Consider the following 12,558-nt stretch of genomic DNA (forward strand, 5'->3'; position numbering starts at 1 on the left):
GTAGTTGCGCCCAGATGGGCATAGTACACACGAAAGTGATTGTCATAAAATAAATAAATTACTTAAAAATATTATAGTGGTAGCTGCATTGAACTCAGGTAGGCCTAGCATATGATCAAAGTTGCTATTTAAAAAAACACTTTTTTGTTGATCACACACAATAAATGAACTGCATTTTTTGTTTGTACACCGATATCTTAACCATACGGTACAGGGTTTCGAAAATCGAAACTTAGAACCATTGTGAATTATTAACTCTTTACCCTTTTCACTAAACTAAACATTCATTTTAAATTAACCTCACTATACGCTACAGACGGTGTGAAAATCACTAATAAAATGTCAAGACTGCTGGAGGCCCCATATTCCAACGGATCAGTCATTTGAATATGCCAGTTAATGAAGTACTGCCAACTTCATGGTGCTCATTTTAACGGTTGGCTATCGATAATCTCTGCATAAACAGTAGAAAAGCAGTTAATAAAGTACTGCGAACTTCATAGTGTTCATTTTTACGGCAGGCTATCGATAATCTCTGCATAAACAGTAGAAAAACAGTTAATAAAGTACTGTCAACTTCATGGTGTTCATTTTAACGGTATCGATAATGAATATTAAATCGAGTAAGAAATCACTAAGATTGGTTGATTACGAGGCTCGAGTTCCCCTAATTTCTTTTAATCTACCTATTTCATCGGGGCGCAACTATGCCATGCCCCTGTTCTCTACCTGATGGGAACGGGGCGCAACTATGCCCACAAAACAGGGACCCTTTTTTATCTGCTGCATCTCACCTGACCGTGAGTCGCAACCATGCCCTGCCCATATATTTATTGTTTCAATCGATATGAGAACTCCAACAGGTTTTTCTCGTTTTGTCTCTTTCTCTTTACCCATCACCATTACTCTGTCTTCCCTGATGCACTTAGGGTACTATGAAAGTGCCATACCTATATAATTCTCCTGACAAGTTCATATCACCCTGTCGTCTATTACTTCGGATATAGTTTCATGTATTTGCATTATACGTCGCATAATGGTGCACTAGTCTAGACTTGCGTGCTGAGAGCCTTATGAAATGCAGCTCCTCCGCCAGTAGCAATTTGTTGCGCTCACTTTGATTTATTTGCCAGACTTCTGACCAATAAATTATAATGCTCTGGGCTATAGTGGTAAAATGTTTCCTGTTTGTTTTACTATGCCTCAGACTTTAATTTAGTGCCGCATTTGCTTTTTGTTCCGTGACTTGTTTCCTAATTTCTTTATTGTAGAAACTTTTATTGATTTTATTAGTACCAAAAAGTGGTGCCAGCTACAGTTCATGTCTGACATTTCTAAAGTATGTGCAGGACGAAATAGTCAATTTTCACTCCCACTTTCGTTTGCTTTTCAGTAAAAGTCCTAAAATTATTACGAAACTTAATATCTTGATTTTTAAACATATCCACTTGATTCTCCTTTCTCTCTTTTGCTGAAAGCTTCTTTCACGAAAGGTACTATCGCATGGTCCGTCTATTATATAATGCAATTTCTCACTTTTTTCTCTACTGAGTGAAATTTTCATAATTGACAGTCCTTGTAAGGGGTTAGAAAAATTTTGGAAATATTAAAAAAAAATTTTCTCTATTACTGTACCTTGTACAATAATGAAAATTAGTATGTGTAAAACACTATCATTCTGCTATATGAAAAAAATGTTTTTACGATTTAAAAAAAGTATTTACTTTTACTTTTTTCTTTTTCCAAAATTCAGTCCACTGTGCAGTGATGATGCGTTTTCCACATAACTCAAAATATATTCAACATTCTGTGATGAAACACTTAGTGTGTATTTATGCATGTCATATCTACACTATAATGCAAGATCACTTCTTTACCTTTGATAGATTGCCTGATAAAAATAAATTAATAAAAAAACGGTTAAATATCGTATTTTCTATTACACAAAAATAAATAAATAAATGAATAAATAAATAAATAAATAAATATATTATTTATTAAGGAATGTAGTTGAAATTACATGATATTGTAAACATGAGTTTCGGCAATAAAATAAAAGAGAGAGAACATGGTAGTAGCACCCTGTAAAGCAGGTTTGAATAATTTCAAGGAAAAAATGTTCCGGGGCCGGTTATCGATCCGGGATCCTTCGCTTAGCGCACGAATGCTGTCCTGACTGAGCTACCCCAGGAACTATACACGACACGTCACAATTTTTCCTTTATATCCATACAACTCAGTTCGTTACTGGAGGTACGTTAACAGGAAGGCACAGTTTAAGTCACACAGAATTTGTGTGCACTTAGATTTAGGTTCTGGCGTCTTGTCAGCCCATTTGAGTTGTGTGGAAAAATTGTCACGGTGTCGTGTATAGCTCAGTCGGGAGAGCATTCGTGCGCTAAGCGAAGGCTCCCGGGATCGATACCCGGCCCCGGAACAATTTTTCCTTAAAATTGTCCCTTATGAGAGTTTGAATATATTCGTAGCAGGGTGCAAAATCATATTTACGCAGTGAATACCAAGAAAGTCTAATTTTAGTGTACTTTTCTATAAATATCTTTAAATGACGATTTTAGGCTTTTCCAAACGAAATATTACCTAAGAACAGCATGCTACACGAGTTCTTATAGAACAACGACCTTGTAGCAGGAAATAAATTTGAAGATAAAATAGGTCTGTTTTGAGACTCCTTGAGAAATATTACATTTTGTGTGGCTTTTCTAATGCGCTAGTTAAAAAATGACATAACTCATATTTGCCCTATTCGAACTGAAGTATTCACCCCAAACTGAAGGGTTCAGAATCAAAGTGAGCCAAGGGCCATTTACTAAAACCGTATAAAACAACGGTTAAAATGAAGTTATCACCATAATTCAATGGAAACATATAAGAAGTACTATAAAGGACATTCAAACTAAAGGATACGTCAATCTGCATTAAACTATTGTATTCACTTAACTTTAACTCTTGCTTTCTCCGTTTCTAATAAATGGCGCTTGGCCCACTATGGCTCTGAACCGTTTAACTCTTATATCAGTAAATTAATTTCCAAACGATTAGGATTTCTTCCTTTCTGAATGGTCACTACCTTATTTGCTGATATGAAATTCTGAAGTGATTTTAAGTGAAGTGGGATGGGTGAAGAGTGGTTTATGACGTAATGGTATTAAATTTGTCGCAGATGTCGACGGCTTCAATCAGCCTGGGAATCGGTTAGCTTTAATATGAAGGAAACTCACCGAAAGCTCAACTCGGCTATCAAGATACATCCACTTCAATATATTAATCAGAAGCTGATGTATTAACTGAATCAGGGATTGCAGAAACAGCACATGTCACTTTTTGTAGCGAAATGAGTTTATTCGAGTTTCATGGACTGTTGATATAGGGCTATCATTCCATGCAGAAACCACATATGTCAGTATAGCCGTCTCACATCTGGAGACCTGTGAAATCCTGGAAATGCACAGAAACAACTCATGTCAAAGACACGTGCCGACACATCGGTTCCGATTCCAGACGGCAGACATCTGCAACACAAGGATACAAAAATTGATCCCACTGAATGACAAATGTCTCAATTCTGGTGGTGAATACGTTGAAAAATAGCTCAACAATTGCTATATCTGTTCCAATAAAACTTTCCATGACATTTTGTTCTCTTTCTGTAAACAGTTCTAGGTAAACCTATTTTTACGGCCTTCGTAATTGCGCTCGAGTGGCCAAAATTTGTGTAGGCATTTTTTTTTACATTATTAAAATGACGGAAGAAAAAAGATTAATTTTTTTATCTGCCCCCATGAGAATGTTTGTTTGTAAGTACAAAGGAGAATACCATATTAACTTCTTTATTGGCATATCCAGACAAAATGGTGCCAAATAAAAGAGAGAAACTTGGCGATATACGCAAACTAATGCGTTACATACCACATGAATATCAAGAATTTTACAATAATATTCTTCAGTGGCCTATTGTGGAAAAATAAATCCATTTACATGCTGAACTTATGTATTACGTAGGCCTACACAGTAGGCCTATGCATATACTATGGCCTAATTTGACAAATAAACTTTAGTTGAACTGAAATTATTATACTACAATTTTGATTCCTTGCCGAAACAGAACATTTCAAGCTAATATATATATATATATATATATATATATATATATATATATATATATAATTAACAATTCATTAGATTCTAATAAATTTGGTATAAAACGACACATCTGTTAGGGATCTGTCTGAAGAAGCCAGTACTACAACCAATGGTGTGGTCTACCACTATTAATACCGTTTTTGTCTCTACTGAAAAATTTAGTTTTTATGACATGTGCTGTTTCTGCAATCCCCGATTCAACTATATCTTGCACACATATAATCTGATTGTAGTTGGTCGGTGACTAAACGCTAGGCTGTTATTATGGCAATGTTCTGTTTTCCAATTTTTGTTTGTTTTACTACTTCCTGTAGCTTCGAAAATAATTCATTATATATTTGCAAATAGTAATTTAAGTCAATTGGTTCTGATTTTTTAGATTCGAAAGTAAATTAGAAACTGTGTACGTATTTCTATCGCGTAACCTTGCTTCGTCCATATTCTCTTATTTTTCGGCGCCTTTTTTCCCTTAAAACTTCCGACAGTGCTATTGCAACCTGCTAAAGCACGGGTAGATGGGTAGCATTTCAGTTTCGCGCTAACACTAATACTAAAATGATTCCTCCTGAGTGTATATGTGACACTTGATACTCAGTACAGAAAAATTCTCTCCGACACCGGGATTCGAACCCGGGTTTTGAGCTCTACGTGCTGGTGCTTTCAGACTGTGAATCTAGAGTTGACTGTTACATTCCTTACTCTTGATAATGAGGGGAAAGGAACGTAAAGAATACATTTTATGATATACCATAATAATTCTGTGCAGGAATTCTGCATTAACATATGATGAAGAATGAGCAGAACGGAGAAAAATTCTCTCCGACACGGGATTCGAACCCGGGTTTTGAGCTCTACGTGCTGACGCTTTATCCACCAAAACAGGGCTTGCCAAACGTTTCATAGTGAGGGCCACATTAATCATCCGAGAAAGAATCGCGAGCCAAGTCACGTAAGTTTAAATTAAGTCTAATAAACAAAGCTCATAAATAACATTAGTATTCAAATTTTGTGTTTTATTGACCTAAAACCTATACTTTCAACTGTTTCCTTTTTTCATTCAACTGGCAAGTTATGTTTTTGGCAATATCTTCCACTCTGCGAGCAACTGTAAGTAGGCTACTGAAAGGCTAATGTTCTTAAATAAATCTACTTTCTCAGGACAAATCTCCTTGGCCGCCATTATCATGCACGATTTAATAAATTCACCATCACTAAAAGATTTTGCCCTTTTCGCCAGTTCATGCGAAACTAGCCACTGTTGCTGCTTAATTATCTGATCTCTGTTTCTTGAAAATATTCTGTTAATTTGATAGTCCACGCTTCATTGCTTCAAATTTATCATCCCAACTTCCTCGTAAATTGTGAAAATTTTGAAAAATGTTTGATTTCATAATGCCTGCGAATATTACATTCTTTAAACACAGCAACTGATTCGTTACAAATCAGGCATAATTACTTTATTTACAGTTTGAATCATAAAATAGTTCCAACTCCATTGTTGTTTAAACACAGTACAATCACTGTCCATTTTCTCTTTTTTTTTTTATCTTTCCCTGCCATAATTAAAGTTACGCTGTAAGAACTACTAGTAAATGCTTGTAGATTAACTGAGAGTGCTAATATTATTCTTAACTGGATAATATTTACCACTTCACATTTCCACTGCTCTAATATGTGTGAGCGTGTATCGAAAGAAGTCGCTGTTGTCAGCTTACAGCGGTGCAATCTCTGGTTGCTCTGTTGCCACACTTCGCGCTTGGGCTGGACAACCTACGTTCGCCTGGCTGCTGAATGCTTGCAACCAGTAGCCTGTATTGTAGCAACATAATTGTTACCGCAATATACGAGAAATTTGTTTAACAATCTGGGACTCTGATATGATTTCATCGATCGAAGTTCGTCAATAAATTAATCTTCTTTTTAGTCTTTTATTGACTTTTAATTTCTTTTAAGTTAGTAAATGGGCCGAACACGAGTAGCTCGCGGGCCTGATCCGACCCGTGGGCCGTAGTTTGGTAAGCCCTGCACTAAACCATACTGGATTCAAATTTCGATGCCGGAATGAATTCCTCTCAGTTTAAGTTCTACCTCTCTGTTCCTCTTTGCTGGCCTATACTCATGTACTGTGTCCAGTATATGTGACAGTGGCACAATGTCCAACACTATGTACAGAGGTGCACTCATTACGAGTGACTAAATGACCGGGATTCGACTCATTCTTCACCACAAAAAAATACAGTTTAAGAGTATTGTTATGAAACATACCAATCAGAGCGTAGTAAACAATGTCAAGCAACGTTACCATGAAGAGTATGAGTCAATACGAATCTCACCTCATTCCATAACCACTTTTAACCCGACTCTGCTGGTGTGTGTTGTCTGAAAAACATACTAGCTGCATCTGTTCCAAAAGGAATGTTTCGCCTGCCTTAGTTTTTTGTATCGGTACTGATCTCAACGTAAATGGGAGTCTTAATATACAAGCGTTATACACGGACTAGAGTGGTTAGAAAGGCGCACATATTAGAGAATTACACAATAATCATGAATGTTCATTTCTGTAGGTTTTGTTTTCTTGGGGGTTCCACTAATTTCGTTAGCGAATAATTCAAACTTCTTCTACGGAATTAAATCTTTCACAAATTTTGAAGATGAAGGTGCTCTGATTTGTGGAAGGGGGACTCCTCGACGGCAGGCATATGCACACTGGACTAATAAACCCAGGGAATATGGCGCCCGAGTTTAATTTAATCCGCCCTACAAAATCCTCAAAAGATGCAATCAGCCTTAATGCGACTTGGTGCGGCTTTGAAACAGTCTTGCTGAGCGCGCGGAATGGGAATCTCATTGCCCCGTGTCTGTTTGATGACTCCTTTTCCTTATCTCGAGCTCCATGTTCTCGGAGATTCTCGTATTACAGGGTGTTTCAGAGATGTCTCCCATTATCTTTGAACTAGCGCTAAGTAATAAGGAAATTGCCTACCTTATGTCATTTGAGGTACCATGTTTTAAGTCCCTCCTTGTTGTTAACTAACAAGAAAGGGAATAGCACAATTTATAAGTTACTTAATAATTGTTACCCACCTCGGTAGCCCTGTAGCCAGATCGCTGGCTTACAACGATCGCGGACCCAAATTCAGATTCTGGTTATAACTGAGTTATACTTGTTATATATGAAGCCAGGCTTTTCCTTCTTCATCTTACCAACAGCCTCCAAACTAATACGTTTTATTGTCACCTTCGTTTCGAAATACGCGTAACAACTTGTGTTTTCTGCGGTTCCGAATCGGCCGTCCGCCGTGGTGTTTGTTCCTCATGATTTATCGAAAGATACATAGATGGCAGTGGTCGTGGATTCTAGACAAGTCAAAGATTTACAAAGCGGAACCAAAGCCCTACAGGATTTCAACCTTGATGGGTACATGCCGATTCAGATGTCTCTATGAAGCACATCAGACTGTAATCGAAGGTATGATGTTTGAACTTCTTGGCTGGAGAAGAATGCGTGGTGTGCCGGATGGTCTCCTTCCAGAATTAGTCTCGCTATCTCTTCTTGGGCTTCTCTTTGACTCATACTGTGAAACTGTTTTTGAGATATAGGTACGTGTTTCTGGTTTTCGTCCCTTATATTCTCAATATTTAATTTGATATTGTTTATCGTTTAAATTTAATTTTCCACATTTTTAAATTAACTTTCGTGTCATAATTTCTCTTCTTCTCTAATAGTTTGTAGCCTATAACATATGTTGGATCTTCATTTCACTAGATACAATAGTAATATCTCCCTTTATCTTTCCTTAGCATCCTGCTTCCACTGGCATCAAGAAATACTTGTATCTTATTCGAATATATATGCAGGATTTCAGCAAGTGTCCTCGCAAAATTCGGAGATTATATTTACTTTAGTACAAATATCCATACAAGAATAAACTTAATAATACAAATATATCCACAAACGTATATTAAACTTAGTGTTATTATGAGTATATCATAATACACTGGGGGACGCGTATCCAGAGTGTCTCTGAAGTCCTTATCGACTTCACTGAAGGAAGACAGTGGTCGAAAAATCAATGTTATTGTGAAGTTTTACACTCATTCTGCTTATTTTCTACAGGACTGCCATTTATGTCAAAACACATACTCTATCTTTCAGTAGTGCTGCTTCCCTGATACAATTCCGTAAATCAGGTAGACCATTTATCTCATTAGTGTATACCTTGGACTTTATGTCGCTCCATGCAAAAAAGGCCAAGGGGTGTAAGGTCCGGTGAACGGGAAGCCGAGGTGACCCTCTACCAGTACATCTCCTCGAAAAGGCTATGTTCAGGTAAAGTCTGTGTGATGTATCTTGTCTCACTGTGAAAAGAGAGAGAAAGGAGATATGTCTTACTTCGTCTGTATTGTTATGGCGATGGGGAAATGGAACGGTGCCGTCCATCCATCCAGTGTCGGAAGGGACCAGTTGATACATTCTATAGCGCAAAATAAAATAACAAAATATCTCTCTTTGTACTGTGTAGTTCCGTCACTGAGCTTGTCTTTCAATAAATAAGAAAGAAGTGCGCAAAAACGTGCAATTTAGTTTGGTATGAGTTACTTCTCTTTACTATATTCCACCAGTGACTTCGTTCTATTCACACATTTACTAAAATGATATTTTGGACACACTTCGTTGCACAGTTTGCACACGCATTCGGGGGAAGGTTCGTGGTACTCTGATCTTCTGCACAGTTTGTGGTGAAAACCGTGAACTGCTAGCCTTGTTATGGCACTTCGTAATTTGTTGTTCGGCCCTTTCCAGTTGCGGTTGATCATCGCGTCCGTTCCATAGAATTCACTTTCTATTTCCGCCTTCTTCTCTTGCATGACCGTGCGTAGTCGAAGTTCTGCTGCGGTAGATGTCAGCATGAGTCTGCTTCGTAGTTCCTCTATCAGGAAGGGTTCTCGCGCGAGTTCGTACGCCATTCTGGAGGGTGCATATTTTGAGATTCCCAGTGCTGCTTTTAAGAACCTTGCTTTGACGTTCTCCATGGTCTTGAGGTCATTCCATGTGATGTCCAGTCCATATAACATTATAGGGAGTATCTTGGCATAGAAAAGCTGCATGGCTGTTGAGAGTGCTAGTTGGGTAATGTCTGTTATGTCGTGGATAGCTATTACTGCGGCTGTTGCTCGTTCTTGAGTGTGGATTCTGAAGGATTTTGCTGTCGTCTGTATCGTTACACCAAGGTATTTAAATGCATTTGTAATTTGCAGGGGTCGATTTTGTATCCAGATTGTGTCACTTTTTGCTATTCTTCCTCCCTTTCTGAATACCATTTGGACAGTTTCCGACTGGTTTATGAGCAGACCGTTTTCGTCAGCCCAAGCTGAAAGGTTGTTCATGGAGACCTGTAGCTCTCTTATGTTGGTAGACCCGAGCACCATGTCGTCTGCGTACATGTACATCACTGTTGAGGGAGCCTGTGTCTGTATTACGTCCGCTGTCATGACGTTGAAAAGGAGCGGGCTTAGAGGGTCTCCCTGTGGTACCCCTCTAGTTTGGCAGACTTCCTTGGACTTCTGGACTGTATCGTCTATTTGAATGAAGTTTTGCGCTAATATATTGTGGACCAGGTTGAGGACGTGTTTGTCCAGACCTTGCATGTTGTTCAGCTTGTCCATTAGCCGCTGCCTGTTTACACTGTCGAATGCTTTGCAGTAGTCTACGAAGACCGCGTAGAACTTCTGCTTCGGTACTCTCAGGGCCTCTTCGACATCTCCGAGGAGGAACGTCACTGCTTGGAGAGTCGAGCGCCCCTTCCGGAAACCAAATTGTTGCGCGGGGATTTGTGGTTCCAATACTTTTGTTAGCCTGGTAGCTAGGATGTTGGTGAGCAGCTTAAGGGGGTTATTTTCCAATGCTATCCCCCTGTAGGAGTTCGGGTCTGTTGTCGGGCCTTTCCCTTTGTACAACATTTTCAGGGTGGCGTGTCTCCATGAGTGTGGAATTTCTCCGGTTTTTAGACATTTATTGTAGAGTTCTACCCAAGTGTCTATCAGTATTGTGCTGGTGTCTTTTAAGAATTCGTTGAAGATTCCGTCCGGACCGGCTTCTTTGTCCTTTTTTAGTTTTACAATTGCAGTGGTTAACTCCTGTGCTGTGATTGGTTGGGATGGTGCTGCTTGGGCGGGATCTATTTTCATGTAGGCTTGTTCTGCCCCGTTTGGGTTTAGGATTGTCTGGAAATGGTTCCGCCAGGTTTCCATTTGAATGTTTGGAGAGCGGTTTGAGCTCCTCCTCTTTAACGCGACGAAAGGATCCGTTCTTGTGGCTTCTGCTGTCTCCCGCCCTTTTCTTTCCGTGTACTCGTCTTTCTTCTGCTTTATGAGTGATTTGAAATCACGCCTGGCTTCAGCATAGTAAGCTAAATCCTGAGGGCTATTTGTTGCTCTTGCCAGGTGTAGTGCTTTCAGAGTGCGATTTCTTTGGCAATGGCATTGAGCGTCGAACCAAGGTTTGGCTTTTCTCTGTGACGCTTGTGATGTTGCCGAGCTGATGAGAGTTCCAATTTTCTCCATTGCTTCCGTTAGCTCGTTGTTGTGTATGTCTTTCCTGATTGACTGGATTTCCAAGGCCGACTCTTCCAGTACCTTGGTGTTTATTCTTCTGGAAGTTTTTGGACTCTGGTGTTTCATTTTGTGGGCTGTGAGAGGGTGGATCTTGAACGTGGTGACCACCGGGAGGTGTTTTCTGAGTGGGATCAGTGTTGATGTGGCGAGAACCTCTTGTCTTTGTACTTCTATGTCGTTTCCTCTTACAAATACCAGGTCTATTGTACTGCTGCCGTTTGGGGCGATGTATGTTTTCTCTTGAGCCTTGTTTATGAGCGTGAAGCCTTCTTCTTCTAGTGTTTCTGTTAATATCCTGGTTCTAGGGTTGTTTTTGTCTAATCTGCGATTGAAGTCGCCGGCTAGTATAATTCTTCTATTTGATGCAGTACTCTTGATGGAGTTCATCGTTGTGTCCATGACTTGTGCGATATTAGTTTGAGGCCTGAAGTAGAGGCCTATGATTGTGACTAAGTTGGTCTTCATGATTACTACGTTTTCCTCTGTCTCTTCAAAGATTTTTTGGCCTATTCTGGGGCTGGTGTAACAGGATACTCCTCCTGAGGGCCTGCCCTCCGCTGTCTGTATTGCTGGTGCGTGGGTGGCGTATTTTCCTGAGATGTCCTTGTCTTTCAAGAAACTGAGTTCCGGTAGCCTGCACAATAACAAGGTTTTGAAAGGAATTCTGAAAATTTACAACCCTCCTATAATCTCCACCCTCATTTGAAGGGACTTGGTTTTATTGCTACTGAGACAAGATAAACCTTACCAGGTATAATCATGTTCAATTCTGGCTTGACTTAAAGGACTAATCCCAATTGGTGAAATTGAATACACATTTTTACACACATGTTTTGTGTTTCATTGTGTTTCCGAAATTATAATAAAGAGTCTAAACATTTTACAATCCACTTGAACCAATATTCTGAAAAGCAGCATGTTCTGCATGGGAACGTTTTAATAGTGCTTTCTATTGACAGAGGCAATTTCTTTACTGTTATTCACTGACATCATGCTTTAGAAATATGACAGGTCGTTCCGGATATTCCATCATATTACCTAGAGTTTTGCAGCTGTATTTTTCTATTGATGCAAGAGGTCCATGTTGACGTATAATGTGAGACTGATCGTTTATGTATGTAAATGCAAGGAGAAGAATATGGGGTGCATTACAACCCTCGTTAGTTCCCAGCTCTTTTACAGAGGTATAAGAGCATTGACAGGGTAAATACCTTCCACTTTCTCTCGTTGTGTTTGCTCCCAACTTGTTCTCTCATTTTCATCGCTCGATGTATGAATAATTAGTCGACTCCACAGAGAAAGCTCTGAGCTTTCAAATGTTGCTGCTCCATTTTGCGTCTTCTGTCTTTCTCCATGAACTACAGAACCTCTATGATTCCCTTCGATGTAGGACTTAAGAGCTCGGTGATAGTGAGGTAACAAATCATATAATTTGATTCTTATATATATATATATATATATATATATATATATATATATATATATATATATATATATAATGCTTTTGTGAAGTTCTATATTTACGATGAGAAAAACAGGCATAAAATATTGAAACGTTCCTCTACTCAAACTTAATTCCAAATTATTTGATTATTTAAATCAGGGGTTCCCAACCGGTGTGTCGCGCAGCCCCATGGAGTGTGTCGCGAAATTTTGAAATTGAAAAATACATTTTATACCATCTAGAAAGTCTCTTTACAACGCATTTTCTTTTATTCATAAGGAAGTATTTGATATTGTATATTTTATTTTTAGACAGACTTTACAATCAAACGTGAACAC

Source organism: Periplaneta americana, chromosome 13 (genome assembly GCF_040183065.1).
Source record: "Periplaneta americana isolate PAMFEO1 chromosome 13, P.americana_PAMFEO1_priV1, whole genome shotgun sequence".
NCBI lineage: Eukaryota > Metazoa > Arthropoda > Insecta > Blattodea > Blattidae > Periplaneta > Periplaneta americana.